General features: G+C 40.3%; 1 protein-coding gene across 1 annotated transcript in view; it reads left to right on the top strand.

The window, feature by feature from the left end:
- The window catches only part of SV2C (synaptic vesicle glycoprotein 2C), a 278,922-nt gene that overhangs the window by 43,574 nt on the left and 220,417 nt on the right, over positions 1–14,931 (top strand). The window lies entirely within an intron of this gene.

Below are 14,931 nucleotides of genomic sequence, written 5' to 3'. Positions count from 1 at the left end.
TTTCTTATAGCTATATTTCATCTAGGTCAGAGACTTATAATAGAAAGCATTCAAGCCCAAGTATAACTATAACAGCCAGGGAACTTGTATTCTCAATCAAGAAATCATTAATGGCAGCCTTCATACTTTTCTCATGACAGAGTGACTTTAATTTTGCCTTATAAATTGACTCCAGTGCATTTTGATAAATACACTGATTTTCACAGAAAATTAAAAATCCAGTTTATTCTTACATGTATCTGATACAACCAAGGTGACTATGAATTGGCCAGTGCTACACAGCAAAATAACAGCAATTGGAAAGCAATACATGATGGATTATTACTGTCAGGTACACAGATATAGTATGAAAATACAACTGCATTTATATGATGAACACTAAATAGATTTGTAACCACTGTATAAATTACAGAATAAAGAATATTGTATAATGTTTGCCTATAGCAATCACATGATCTGATTGGTTAATATGGTTAACTGCACTGTGCTTAATATTAATAATATTAATGGTTTCCCCTTATTTTCTAAGTCTGCATGTGTAAATACTGTATAAGCTTGAACAGTACAGATTAATTAATATTTTAAAAGTGAATACTTATATCAGCGCATCATATTAATGCTAGGTATCAAAAAAAAAATTGCTTGTGAAATTAATTTTGGAAAAGATTGATGACAAATGTGACACAATGCAGCCACATATGTTATCATGGCTCACAGAACAGAGCTACATTACTAGGAAAGGCAAATCACCATATCAATGGAGATACTCCACAGTGATCAGTTTCATAGTGCCCCAGGGACTAATCCCACATAATAACCTCTCCAGTCAATGGTCAGCCTACTTCAAAGTGGTTCAATGTGCTCTGAGATCACAGTAAGTAACAGTCACATATGGAATTCAAACACTGGCACATCCATTAGAGTTATATGCTCCTGATTGGAGCCCTTAATTTTGTATTGATTTTACTCAATGCTTTAAAACCTCTTCTCACTGAGTACCTAATTCACAGGAATCCTCGAAAATAAAAGTAACCCAAAATTAAATAGGTTCAGATATGTGTTTATGAATATTCTAAAATGTAACTAGGAAACAATATATAACATACAGATATTTATTTTTTCTTTAATTATAGTGTAACAATAACATACTGTATATACTGAACTGAATTCTAATTAAAGTGTATCTAAACCAAAAGCAAATGTAGTGCCCTCGTCGGAAGGGGCAGCTGAAAAAGACCCAGGTCTCCCTCACCTATCCAGAGGCTACCAGCACAGGTACCAATTTCAGAGCACACTAACAAAATTCAGGATCAGTCTAGGGGTGTGTTTTCGAAGATCTATTGCAGTATTTGAACAAGGATGGATAGAGGGATGAGGGTGCAGGATACTTCAAAACATATGCAGGTTTTAGAGGACAGATTCTCAAGCTAAGTTCTTCCATAGCAGCCTTAGGTATTTCTGGAACTAGAGTGGACAGTCAGCTAGTCAGAGACTCTGTATGAGCAGTAACTGTCCTTGTAGCAATCTCTGGGATCTAGCCCTCAAAGTACTGGCACACGTGGAGACAATGTCCACAGAAAGCTCCCAAACCAGCTTCCATGCAACAATCTTGTTTGAAAGGGTTCCCTCTCCAGACCAGATTCCACAGGTAGTGTCTTTCACCAAGCTTCTCTAAGTCCAGGTTCCTCCAAGGCCCTCAGCCAAGCACATGCTGAGGCCGAACAACCACAGTTCTTCTGTAACACACAGGCTGCCTCCCAGGAAAAGTCCCCAGGAGAGAAAGCTCTGATCAGACCTCTGCCAAACATTATCTTCTCCCCAGCCACACCTTCTGGACTTCCCACCCATGGATTGGCTTAGGTCAGATAAATATTCAACTCAGTGGATGATCCTCCTCCTCTATTTCTGGAAGCTTCTTCCAGAATCAGGCAGGAGCAGTCAACCCTACTGGTTGTTAAGGATGCCGTCTGGTGCCGGCTCATTAACAACCAGCTCCAGCTGAAAGTTCATACATTCCTTAAATTTTGCAAGCATGGACCACTACTTTTTTAACTCATCCATTTATTCATTTATTTTCCTTAGTTAATTGACTTTCAACGTTGTATTTATCAAGTGTTTTTGTAATTTGAGGTAAATTCTGCATAAGGGGATAGTGATGTGACATTTTCAGTACTGCATGCGATATTTGGGAAAAATGTGTCATGTGACCCAAATACTGCATGTAGTATGCTTTAGGGAATACTATGTTTGTTTTTATTTACAATGGTAAATCTTTTAGTTTTAAATCTTATATTGACAAATGACCTCCATGGCACTGCCCAGCTTGCAACACCTTTTGTTTGACTATTACTTGCTTATTAGCTCTGTAAAGTGTATGAACCTCAAACATCGAGCAAGATTTGCCAAATGGAATTTACTCATTTTTAGTGACAAGTTGACAATGTAGAAGCCCAGTTGGGAGACATTTAGCACCCTGTTACAAGATGTACCTGAACAAGGACTTTCATGGCAGGGTCACAAGGTGTTATTTTAATAAATATTGCATATTTAAAAAGACCTAAAATAACTTTTGAAACAAAATGAATATATCAAGTGTATATGATTGGTTCCTTTTTTAAATAAAATAATAAGCATGTCATACTTATCTGCTCTGTGCAATGGTTTTGCACAGAGCAGCCCCGATTCTTCTGGGGTTCCCCACTGGCTCTCCTGGCTCCTCTTCTTCAGCGAGTGCCCCTATAGGAAGACACTTCCTATGAGGGCACTCATGCGGGTTCGCTCCACAGCCACCCTGTCTGCATCTATTGGCTCCTGCTGCTGTGAATCTGCCCAGAGAGGAGGGACAGAGGTGGGAGAGCCTCGAGTCTTATACACAGCGCTGGATTGTGAATGGGCTCAAGTAAGTATAAGGGGAGCAGAGGGAATTCTGTTACACAGAAGGTTTTTTACCTTAATGCCTAGAATGCATTAAAGCGTTTGTAACCCTAAAAAAAAAAAAATGGATCCTGTTCCTTTTAAGCATGTTATACGGCACTGTCCTTGTAGCACCTGAAATACCTAGCTATCCTGCCTGATTCTGCCCTCCCCTCTGTAAACTGACCACAGTTTATCATGGCTGCTGAGCCCTGACACCGTGGTCAGTTTACGTGCCTCCATCATCCGCAGCTCTCCTCTGTCCTCTCCCATACATGTGTCAGTTTTTTACAAGATGGAAATTTCGGTTTTCCATAAAAATCCCCCCATTCACATTTATCAAGCATATGACATTTATGGTTTTTAGAATAATTAATTTGGTTAAAAATATTGGTTTTACATTATTTTTATGTACTGTATATTGATTTTCTTTTCCATAGTATTTTATTGAGGAAAATTCTGAAAAAAAATTAACAAGTATAACAGTAGATATATGGGCCCAACGGCCTAAGGATATACAAAAATTCCATAGTAATCACAAAGGTGAAACATGTATACCGGTTGTAAGAGAAGAATAGCACATAACAGGGACTAGATGAATATGTTAGATAATTGTACCATTTGTAATTAACGCGTGAATTTTGTTTTTCTGAGATCGGGAGGTTGCAGATCTCTGAGGGGACAAAATTCACATTAGATTTTACTGTGCTGCAGTTTGAGCTATTTTTTTTAAATAGACTGTATTGACTATTAGTGTTTCTGTAGGGTGATGTGGTGGATATGTGTTCGTTGTGATATGTGTCAAATAGTGTGAGTTACTTGTGTTTAGGGATGAGCTCAAGGCTGACAGTGCTGCTGGTAGCCTTGGTTAGGTCCGTTGGTTGTATGTAAGTGAGTGTGGGGGTTTGGGGGGGAGATGGTTATAGGTAAGAAAGATGTGGGGGTATAAGAAGGGATGTGGTTTGGGAGAAAAAGACCTAAAGAAAATTCCTAAAATAACTTTTGAAACAAAATGAATATATCAAGCGTATATGATTTTTTCCTTAGGAAGCCACTTCCTATGATGGCACTCGTGCGGGCTCGCTCCCCAGCCGCCCCGTCTGCATCCATTGGCTCCTCCTGCTGTCAATCTGCCCAGAAAGGAGGGACAGAGGTGGGAGAGCCTCGAGTCTTATACACAGCACTAGATTGTGAATGGGCTCAAGTATGTATAGGGGAACAGAGGGAATTCTGTTACACAGAAGATTTTTTACCTGAATGCATAGAGTGCATTAAAGCATTTGTAGCCCTAAAAAAAAAAAAAAAAAAAAAAAAAAGAATGGACCCTGTTCCTTTAAAGCACATTATACAGCACTGTCCTTGTATCACCTGAAATACCTGGCTGATCCTGCCTGGTTCTGCCCTCCCCTCTGTAAACTGATCACAGTTTATCATGGCTGCTGAGCCCTGACACCATGGTCAGTTTACGTGCCTCTATCATCCGCAGCATTCTTCTGTCCTCTCCCCCCTCCCCTCCCTGCCTGTCAGCTCCGTCCGCTCACCAGCCCTCCCCACTGCTGCTAAAATAACTGTGTTTTCGTTCTATAGTTCCCTCTGTTAGATAACATGATGTTCCCCAGTGTGATTTATAAAAACATGCTGCCTAATACCTTATTTCAGAGCGACACTTGACGCTCACGTGACTGCCCACTCGTCTCTCCTCTCCTCTTCCCGGATGACGTCAGTGGGGGAACTCAGCACCTCCCTTTGCAGCTGTCAGATCAGGAGAGGAGACCAGCGGGCAGTCACGTGAGCGCCTAGTGGCACTCAGAAATAAGGTATTAGGCAGCATATTTGTATTAATCATAACAAACTGGGGAACTTCATGTTATCTAACAGAGGGAACTATAGAAAGAAAAAAAGTGCCTTTACAACCACTTTAGTGTAAAAAAACCTTTAGACTTTAAAACCACTTTAATGACAGGTTTGCATATTAGTTCTCAGGCATCACTAAATTACAGATGGCTCATTTCACTAATTATAACAAATGTAATTTGCAATGATGGGTGTTATTTTCCACAATGAGAGCTATTAAGCATTACAAATAACAGTTAGATACCTAAAAACAAGGATAGTAATGTCGCATAAGATGTGCCTTGTACCTTAGTAAATTGAGCCTATAGCTTGGAGATGTAATCTCATTGTACTGGAGCATGCTGCAAGAGCTCCATTTTATGTGCACGCTGCTAATCTATGTTCCTCGTAAAGCCTTCAATGAGAGTTATTTTCAGCCCACAGTTCCTCGTCCTACAGCTAACCAGAATTTACTACTCCAATGCCCTGCAGAGTCTGTGGTGAGTTGTTACAGAGAAAGACAAAATGATAATAACGGATAAAAACCAAGCACACAAACCGCTCCAGGCAGATCTTACTTCTCATGCCCATCCCCTTTCACTGGGTGCTGAACTGGTTTATTTTGCTGGAAGGTAAATAACAAGTACCGTATATACTTGAGTATAGGCCGACCCGAATATAAGCCGAGGCACCTAATTTTACCACAAAAAACTGGGAAAAAGTATTGACTCAAGTATAAGCCTAGGGTGGGAAATGCAGCAGCTACTGGGTAAACAATGCCCATCTGCAGCCTCACTGTGCCCATCTGCAGGCTCACTGTGCCCATATGCAGCCTCACTGTGCCCATCTGCAGCCTCACTGTGCCCACCTGTATCATCAGTGCCCATCTACAGCCTCATTGTGCCCATCTGCAGCCTCATTGTGCCCATCTGCAGCCTCACTGTGTCCATCTGCAGCCTCACTGTGCCCATTTGCAGCCTCATTGTGCCCATCTGCAGCCTCACTGTGCTCATCTTCAGCCTCATTGTGCCCATCTGCAGACTCACTGTGCCCATCTGCAGCCGTACCTTTGATAACTAAAACAGTGGGTGTATCCCGCTCATACAGTTTCCCATAATTTTATCAGTGTTCCTCTATCACGGACGAGGAGGAGGCAGGGCTTTGTTACAATGGACGGCCGCTAAACAGACTGCATGACACAGCGGGAGGAACACGCTGTTTTAATTATCAAAAGTACGGCTGCAGATGGGCACAGTGAGGCTGCACGCTCACTTGAGACCCTCACTCGAGTGTAAGCCGAGGGGGGGTGTTTTCAGCCTAAAAAATGTGCTGAAAAACTCGGCTTATACTTGAGTATATATGGTATATGAAGGATTCCCTGTACAACCGGACTGTGGAAAACTCTGCTTTGTTTAGTACATAGCATTAGAAGCCTGAAAAGCTTCAGAACCATATTCTGTACCGTTTAATAAACGAATGCTATTTATTCCTGCCGAACCGGGAAAAATTCAAGTCATGGTTAGCCCTATTGATACCACCCAGCTCAACAAAAGTTGATTTAAAAATCATCTAAGTTGGGTTGGAAATTATCAGCTGAACAGTGACTGCATCCTATCAGATGAAGTCACTTTATGGGTATTCAGACAGCTGCAAGTGCTGTGGCAGGCAGCCGAGATTCTTCTATCTTTGCTGTTTAGTGTGGATGGAGGAGTTTGCTGAAAATGCGACATGTATGGCTGGCCTAATAAAGACGTTTTCCACAGTCCAATTGCACGGTGAACTCTGCATATTCTTGCATATAGCAGCTGCCTCCATTTCCTTCTTTTATTCCTTCTCCAATTTAATCTCTGAAACTATAGGGAACTTAGGTTTCCTTATTATTATTATTCTATTGATTTGACTGAGACAGCGCTGACAGTGTTTCTGCAGCATTCACAGCTAGTGTCCCTCCCAGAGTGCTTTGTACACACTGTAGGGCCATTTCTTAGGAAACCAATTAAACTTAGCAATATATTTTGAATTATGCGAAGAAGCAATATATTTTGAATTATGGGAGGAAAAAAAGAGCACCATGATGAAACTCATGCAAACACAGGGAGAACATGCAAAGTCCATGCAAATGTTCTCTCTATGCTGGTTCTGTGTTAGGGGCATAGAAAATATTCAAGGCAAAACAGCGACATGACAGTCAGGCAAGTAACTTTGGTCAGCATTGGTCAGCTATGACAGCCTAGGTATTTCCCTCAAGAAAGGTTTTCTTTAAGCTTCACTTGCCACAATCAGCGCTGAATGTTTTTTTTTCAGTTGCTGTAGCTGGGATAGGCAGGGGCAACCTGAGAGATAGTACTACAGCTAGGAAAAAATAAGGAGCACAGAGCTTGGATATAAGGAGGTGTATGTTGCTGGAATAGGTTGGTATAGGCAGGAGAACCCATAGGTATTGCAGATAAGAAAAAATGAGGGGTAAAAATCATGTATCCAAAGAGAAGAAGAATTAAAAAATATCTAAACCCTATAAATAATAAATGTAATATATTGCAGCCTACTAGTCCTTAGTGTGGTAGCTGCATTTGTTTCATTTTTTTTTATCTTCTTTTGCTTTATTTTCACCTGGAAATTTTGCAAATAGCACACTTCTTGTCTCCATGTATTTGTAGAGGGAGCCATGGTTGTCTCCCTAGCCTGTTCTTCTGATATAGACTACAAACATGTCCATATCTCTTCGTCTATATTGCATGTGTGGCAGGGTCATTTGTGTTTTTTGTTTTTGTTTCCATTGGCCAGCGAGCTGATAAAGAAAATCAAAGGGATTCCAACATCCACACAAGTGAGGTGCATGGAGGAATTCTTCCCACTGTGCTATTGTATACTGACAGCGGGGAATCCTTTGCTGTCAGAAGGCACTGATCAGGGCTGCACCCACTGATTGAATGAAAATTTTCCCACATCCCTGCTGAACCAGATTAATTCTGATCCATCTTTGGCTAGCTTATTAATATTAAACCAAAAGACAAAAATGTAATATATTGCCAATCATTAGATGTGGTGGCAGCATTTGTTTTTTCTTTTTTTCCCTCTGTTTTCACTTTGTGATCTGGCCAAACACTCCTTCTGTATTAGAGTGCCCCCAGGGACACAGGGGTACCTTTGGACAGCAGCATTGTCAGTCTGGGGGATGGGAAGTGTTAGATATACAGATTGAAATCCACTAGCAAATTAAAGCCACACTCTGGCTAACACTTTATGGTCAATTGCAGCAGTTTTTTCTTTTCCTTTTGGGATGAAGGTTTTACATAAGTAAATAAAAAGATGATCATTGTAAGCAGCTCTATCATTGTTAAATGCGTGGCTCATCCCTGTAGCTGCAGGAGAGCTTGTTTTTTTGAAAAACAGACTCATTTGCCAGATCACAAGGTGAAAATAAAGCTATGAAACCTTAAAAAATAAAAAATACTGCACCCATCACATCTAAGAATTGGTAAACTGCAATATTATGATAGATTGCTTTTGGGTTTAACACCGCTTTAAGACAGCCAGTACAGTGGAACCTCGGATTGTGAGTAACGCGGTTAACGAGTGTTTTTCGAAATACAAGCAATTATTTTTTTTAAATCCTGACTCAGTTTGTGAGTGTTGTCTCGCAAAAGGAGCAGGATTTAAGCCTTTGCAGTGTGCAGTACTGCATTTGGCCAGAGGTGCGGGGGGCGCCGATGACACTCGGAGCCGTTCGGAAATACTCAGAAACACTCGGAAATACTCGGAAACACTCAGAAATACTCAGTTCCTGAGTATTCCTGAGCCTTTTCAAGGGTTTCCGAGTGTATCCGAGCGGTCTCCAAGTATTTCCAAGTCTCTCCGATGCCCCTTTCCCCAGCTCTGGCTACATGCGGTATTGCATGCAATAGATGTCAAAGTAGTTTCCATTGACTTCTATGGGGAAACTCGCTTTGATATGTGAGTGCTTTGGATTACAATTTAATTAGCATTATAATTTTAACATGTTATTTATTCTTTAACGCTCAATTCCAGGCACCTCCAATTTATGCCAGTATTTTATTTAGTTCTGCAGCCCTCTGAGATTGCTGACCCAAGTTAGAAATCTGCAGCAAAAGCAGCACTTCCGGTTCCAAGGCCCATCTAGACGATATATGAAATAGACAGAGTCGTGCCTCCCCCTGTCCCTTTGCTGTGCCAGTTACAAAGCACAGCCTGTGATAATGCTGTGCCTGTGCACAAGGCTATACTGTACTTTGTAAATAGCACAGCAGTGGGAGGGGCAGAGGCACAGCACTGTAATCAGTGTCTGGGACTGGGGGCAGAAGTATGGCATTCTCCGTAGATTCCTGAATCATGACAGCACATTTCAAAGGGCTGATAAACCAAGTAAAGCAACATAAGCAATATATATATATATATATATATATATATATATATATATATATATATATATATATATATGTCTATACATATATATATATATATATATATATATATATATATATATATATATATATATATATATATTATCTATTGATTATTGAAGGTTCCTGGAGTTGTGCTTTAAATTAAGTAATCGTTACAATAAAAAATACATATTAGCTATAACAGTAAAATTAAATATAAAAAACCCTTTATTCCTCAATATAATCAGTGACCTGTACAGAGCTCGGGTTTGTGCTGTCTGGCCATTAATCTTGTTGGCTTCACTATCATTTAAAGTCACCATTATTTCCCATTTGCTGGTGTCTTCCTGGAAGGTTGCAATTTTACTGAGTGAAGTCATCTTGTTATAAAGTCATTTCATTAGAGTAGATACTGTGTGTGTTTAGAAACATTGGGTCAGACAGTGCAATAAATCAATGTGACTTCCCCAGGAGAAGTCTGGTATCTTGTTAGTTAATCAGCTGAGGATATGCATCCCACACTTGTCTTAATAAAATAGTTAGTAGCTAGTTTGTATGCAGATATACGGCATGTGGGGCCACATGAGGGTTATAATTCTAGCCACTTCCATAAGATAAGATAGTTAGTGTTTGGACTGAAAAAAAAGCTTAACTCCAGAAAAAGCAACTTAAAATGTAACTCTACTTGTCTTTATTATATTTAAATCCCCCATTCCATGTTATTTTTTTCCCAATTTTTAGTTGCCCTATCCAGTTCTGTCCCTGGCTTTTGCCTTAGGCCAGCACTGACAATCCTCTTCTGGCAAAATGACACTCATGTAATTCTGCCAATTGCTTTGAGCCTAGCCTGTTGTTTATACCCCACCCCATGGGGCACATCATCATTCAGGCTAGGCTGAAAGTTTTGCAGGACTGAGCAGCACTCACAATTTATTACATGGATGCCACTCAGTCTTGGAAGAATGCCCACCCTAAGAAGAGCACTGCAAGAAAAAGGAATGTAAGGGTTTTTGTTTTTTTATTGAAAAGACCAGGGGGCGCTTCAGGGGATGGGGAGAGGTCGATGGGAGGAGGGTGCAAAGGCTGGATTTTTGCTTTAATAGACAATTGAAATACTTATACGGGGGTTTGTTTTGCCTGCCAAAAGGTTCTGCTCAGGAAATTTTGTAATGCAGATATCCCTGAAAAAATGCAGCCATGTCCTCAATTTCCACTGCAGCAGCACTACAGTGGCATAGTGATAGTTGTGTAATGTGCACAGTCCGGAAATGGGCCATCTCTATTGTTAAGATTTGAATACTAGTGAAGTTTATTTCTGCACTGTAAAGGGTCCAGGGGGCAATAGTTCATGTGTGACTCTGTAGTCACATGAAAATAGTACCGCTGGAATGCCCCTCCAATCCTGTGTCAGTCGAATCAGCATGTGAAAAGACTGGTGCAAGACAGACACAATTTACTTGTCGGGCTCCAGTAGACTTCAATAAAATGGAGGCCGTCTGCACACAGACACCGACTCCCTGTTACATAAATGTAATAAGATGGGTAAAAGATGGCTTCAGCTCCTGTTCTCCAACTGTTCTCCAACTGTAGAAAACTCCTCAGAACCATTTTGCCCTTTTTGATTAAGCCCTGAAAAGGGCGTAACGCACCTGAGAAGTTCTCTACAGGTGGAGAACAGCAGTTCAGTAAGTTAACAGTCATAGTACTTGTAGCTGCTGAGTTTAATTTTTAATAGTTCCTCTTTAACACATCTACTGCAAAGATTTTTAATTATCTCAGATTTTACCAAGTACATATTCTCATTTCTAATTGTATTCTTTATGGAGTAATGTTTGGCGCTAATGTCTCATATATTAACTGTTTAATTAGTGATAATCTAAGTAAATTAAATTAATTAGGAGAAGAGCTGTCCACATTTTAATTACAGAAATAAAATGGTGTACATCACAATTGCTTATAAGATTTGGCTTTAAATAGCTACTTGATTTAGTAATTTCCCAAAGTATTTATATCTGTAAAACCTCTTCTGCATAAACCACATGCATGTTAAGTGTAGCAATCACAGGGTTTTCTACTAGTTGCAAATGTTTGTGATCATGTATTACGTAAAACCTAATTACAATGTTATACACTCATAGAGGAGCTTTAAAGTAGAACTAAAGTCAAAACTTTTTTCTTTCATTTTGGGTAGAGTAAGTGAGGGTTTTGTTTGTGACCTGTGTCCCTTTGGCGAGATTTCTCGGAACTTCCTGTCCCATAGCCAAAACAGGAAGGAAGAGGAAATCCCTCCAGAATTGGTGCCCCCCGTGGAAGAGTTCTCCTCTAATAGTTTTCTGGGGACAACCCAAAATGTGGGATTTTCTTTTACTTTCACTTTTGCTGATAATGGTAAACATGACAAATTGAGAGGGTGAATCTCCCTAACGAGGGTGCAGACAGCGTTAAAACCTGATAGGGGTTCTAATCTCTCCCCACTCTATCCAAACTTAAAAAAATGTGTGGACTGTAAACAACTTTTTTTTAACCTTATTTTTTCATTCATTCTGCAGTTCCAGACTAGTCAACAGTTATATTTAAATCTTTATCTTCAGCAGAATTCTGCATAGAATCAGGAGATATAGACATTGCTGTTAATGATTTGAAATTATTGCACACATTTGACCTTTGTATTACATTGTAACATTAATCTGGGCATTGAAAGATGAATGAAAGACATTGTAAAGCAACCATTAAACATGCATGTCAATTGCCCCAGATAGCAGCTGGAATAATACACAATTGAAGTAATATTCATATAAATAGTCCACCATGCTTCTCTTCTCTCAGCCTTTCCCATACTCAGAGCAATGGCTCTCTAATGTTTGGTCACACAGCAGTTTTTAGGCAGTTTCAACCAGCGTCAGCCAGCCTTTAAAGTGTTACTGAACTCACAACAGTAAAATCAGTCTGTATATGCAGTAAAACATGCTTGTTATACTCACTGTAGAACCTAAGGGGTTAATCATCTGCATTGTGTAGAAAGGCTGTTTGATCCTGTCTTCTCTGATCCTCCCCTTCTTCCACTGTTCCCAATCCATCTCCTGATAGAACCACGCCTTGGGGGCATGCTGCACATGCTCAGTTTGGTGTGTATTGCTAGAGAGTTAGTTCTTTTCTTGGGAGAGTGCATGTGATCAGCACAGGGCCAATCAGCACTGTACAGACAGAGGGTCAGGGGTCCTGCAGCCTCATAGGACAATCAGGGGAGAATGAAAACTCCTCCTACAAGCTTTAACCAGACACTGATAGAAGTCACAAGACTGCTCTAACTGCTGATGAGAAAAGGCATTTAACAGTTTATATTTACTAAAATTATTGCATTTCCATGTGTACTTCTGAACTGGGAGACCAGATATAGTGAATGCAGGGTCCTGAGTTTAGTAACACTTTAAGTCTAAAAAACTGATCAACGCAAACTTCCCAGGGACACTATACATTCTATCATGGTGTCAACAACAGAAACTGTTTGTGGTAGGTTCAGCCTTTTCAGTCTTTTTGTAATCAACCCTTTTATTTTCCATGTGAAAATTTGAACAACAGAAACAGCAAAGCTTTGCAGGTCTACATTAAAAAAATGCATATATGCAGCATACTGTATGCATTGATAGCGCTACAAAAAAGTAGGATCAGTTATCGCAGCAGCTTAAAAGGAAAGTTCGGGAATTGAAAAAACAAAAACAAAAAAAACAACATATGCTCACCTAGGTGGAATGCTGCATCTGTCCCCAGCCGCCTTTAAGACCTGAGAAATCAAAGACCACTGATCGCTCAATACTCAGTCTTCGGTGTGCAGAGAGCTGGTGACTGTTAGTCACTGTCTCTCTTTGTTCTGCCCCTCCAGTGCTCACTGAAGCACAAGGCTGAGCAGGGAGTGGGAGCAGCTGGCTCAGCCTCTCAGGGGTGCCCTAAGAGGCTGAGCCAGCTGCCAGTCCAAGCATCTGGATGGATCCCGACATTAAAGTCAGGATCTCTCTGGAGCCTGGACTGCCTCAGTGACATCAGTGGAAAGTGGGCTTTAACGCCACTGTCAGCTGAATATGGGTCACAGGAGTGTAAAATGAAATGCACTCCTGTGACCCACAAGAGAAGTAGGGCTTTAGTGCCACTTATTTAAATAAGCTGCCCCCCAATGGCTGGTGGGGTAATGATCAAAAAACATCTGGAGGTGTGGAGAAAGCACAGATCTACAGAATGGATGATGCAGGAAGATCCTTGTACTGCAGGGGTCCCCAGGTACAGCTTTCTCTCCAGCAAGGACAACAGTTAACAGCACAGTAGTGGCATCACCAAATCTCACTCCAAATCTAGTGAGACTAGCAGTCAGGCGCAGTACCTTAGTTCTCACACTGTAGATGAACAGCTAAGAGGCTTTCATGAATTCAAGACAAAATATAGGTTTTTCAGGCTATTGTATATGTGCAATTAACATTTCCAGATGTTCCCTACAAGATAGCAAATCATATAGCTTTCAATGTCACATACAACCTCAATAGATTTTCATTGTCCTGGTGGTCACAAAAAATGTTTGGCTCAGAGATTTATAGGAAACCTGTGCAATATGGAAGTTGCCACTGCTGACCTTTCTTTCTGAAAATGGCCTGGGTCTCAAACTAATTTAAAGGCTTAAGCACTTTCTGAGTCCCCGACCTGGAAAATATTCTATTTCACTGTCTGCCTGTCATATGCAGAGTTAGATCATTCACACTCATTTGCAACATTTACAACAGGCGTGTTCCGGGTCAGTGCTTCAAAGTATTGAAGTAAGACAGTCAGGCAACTAGAATTTTCAGGAAGAAGGCCAGCAATATCAGACCCCATAATTCTCTCATAACAGAGGCCCTGTTATGAGACAGCTAAAGGAGAGCATAGATTAGGATAATATTATAGGTGTCATGATAGAGCCAAAGGAGAAGTGGCTGTATCATGACATGTCTGTCTGTAGGCCAGACTGTACTATTGAGGTAGTATGTTTTCCTGTTTCTCCATACACTTGCTATTGGCGTGTGCAGACCACAAATTAAAGTCTGCAGAGGTAAAAATAATGACCTGTATATTTAGCTACAGAGAGTTTTGTAACCCCTTACCTCCAAGTTTTGCTCCTAAACTGACCTGCAAGTGTTTGAAGGATGCCAGACATGCAAAAAAAAATTAAATAAGGAATTAAATTGATACTAAACACACACTGGGGGTTGATTTCCTAAAGGCAAATAGACTGTGCACTTTGCAAAGTGCAATTGCTCCAGAGCTAAGTAAATGAGCTCTGCTGACTTCCATCATCTAATCATATACAAGCAAAAATGCTGTTTTTTATTTTCCTTGCACATGATTGGTTACTCTTTGCAAAGTGAAACGTTACTTTATTTACTAAGCTGTGGAGTAACTGCACTTGCAGAGTGCAACTGCACTTTTCAAAGTGCACAGTCGATTTGCATTTAGTAAATAAACCCTGTGGCATCATTTACATTGTCCCTTCTATTTCTGTATATGGATGATGGCATTGTAATTATTTTAATAAAAAAAATACATCAAAGTACCCTTTTCCTTAGCAATATACAGCTGTCACATGACCCAACTCTCTCCCAGCCTGTCTGCAGGGAAACATAAGCAGGAGGAGCTTCTAGTCCTCTGCTGCTGATCACAGGTTAAAAAAAATAATCAGTATCAGTCAGAGTAAAAAGAAATAATTAATGTTATATATATATTAATATCAATAACCCGTTTTAAATTGTCATACAAATATATA

This window comes from Aquarana catesbeiana, linkage group LG01 (assembly GCF_042186555.1).
Source record: "Aquarana catesbeiana isolate 2022-GZ linkage group LG01, ASM4218655v1, whole genome shotgun sequence".
Classification (NCBI taxonomy): domain Eukaryota; kingdom Metazoa; phylum Chordata; class Amphibia; order Anura; family Ranidae; genus Aquarana; species Aquarana catesbeiana.
The sequence above is the reverse complement of the archived record's forward strand: the minus strand, read 5'-3'. Positions and strand labels throughout refer to the sequence as shown.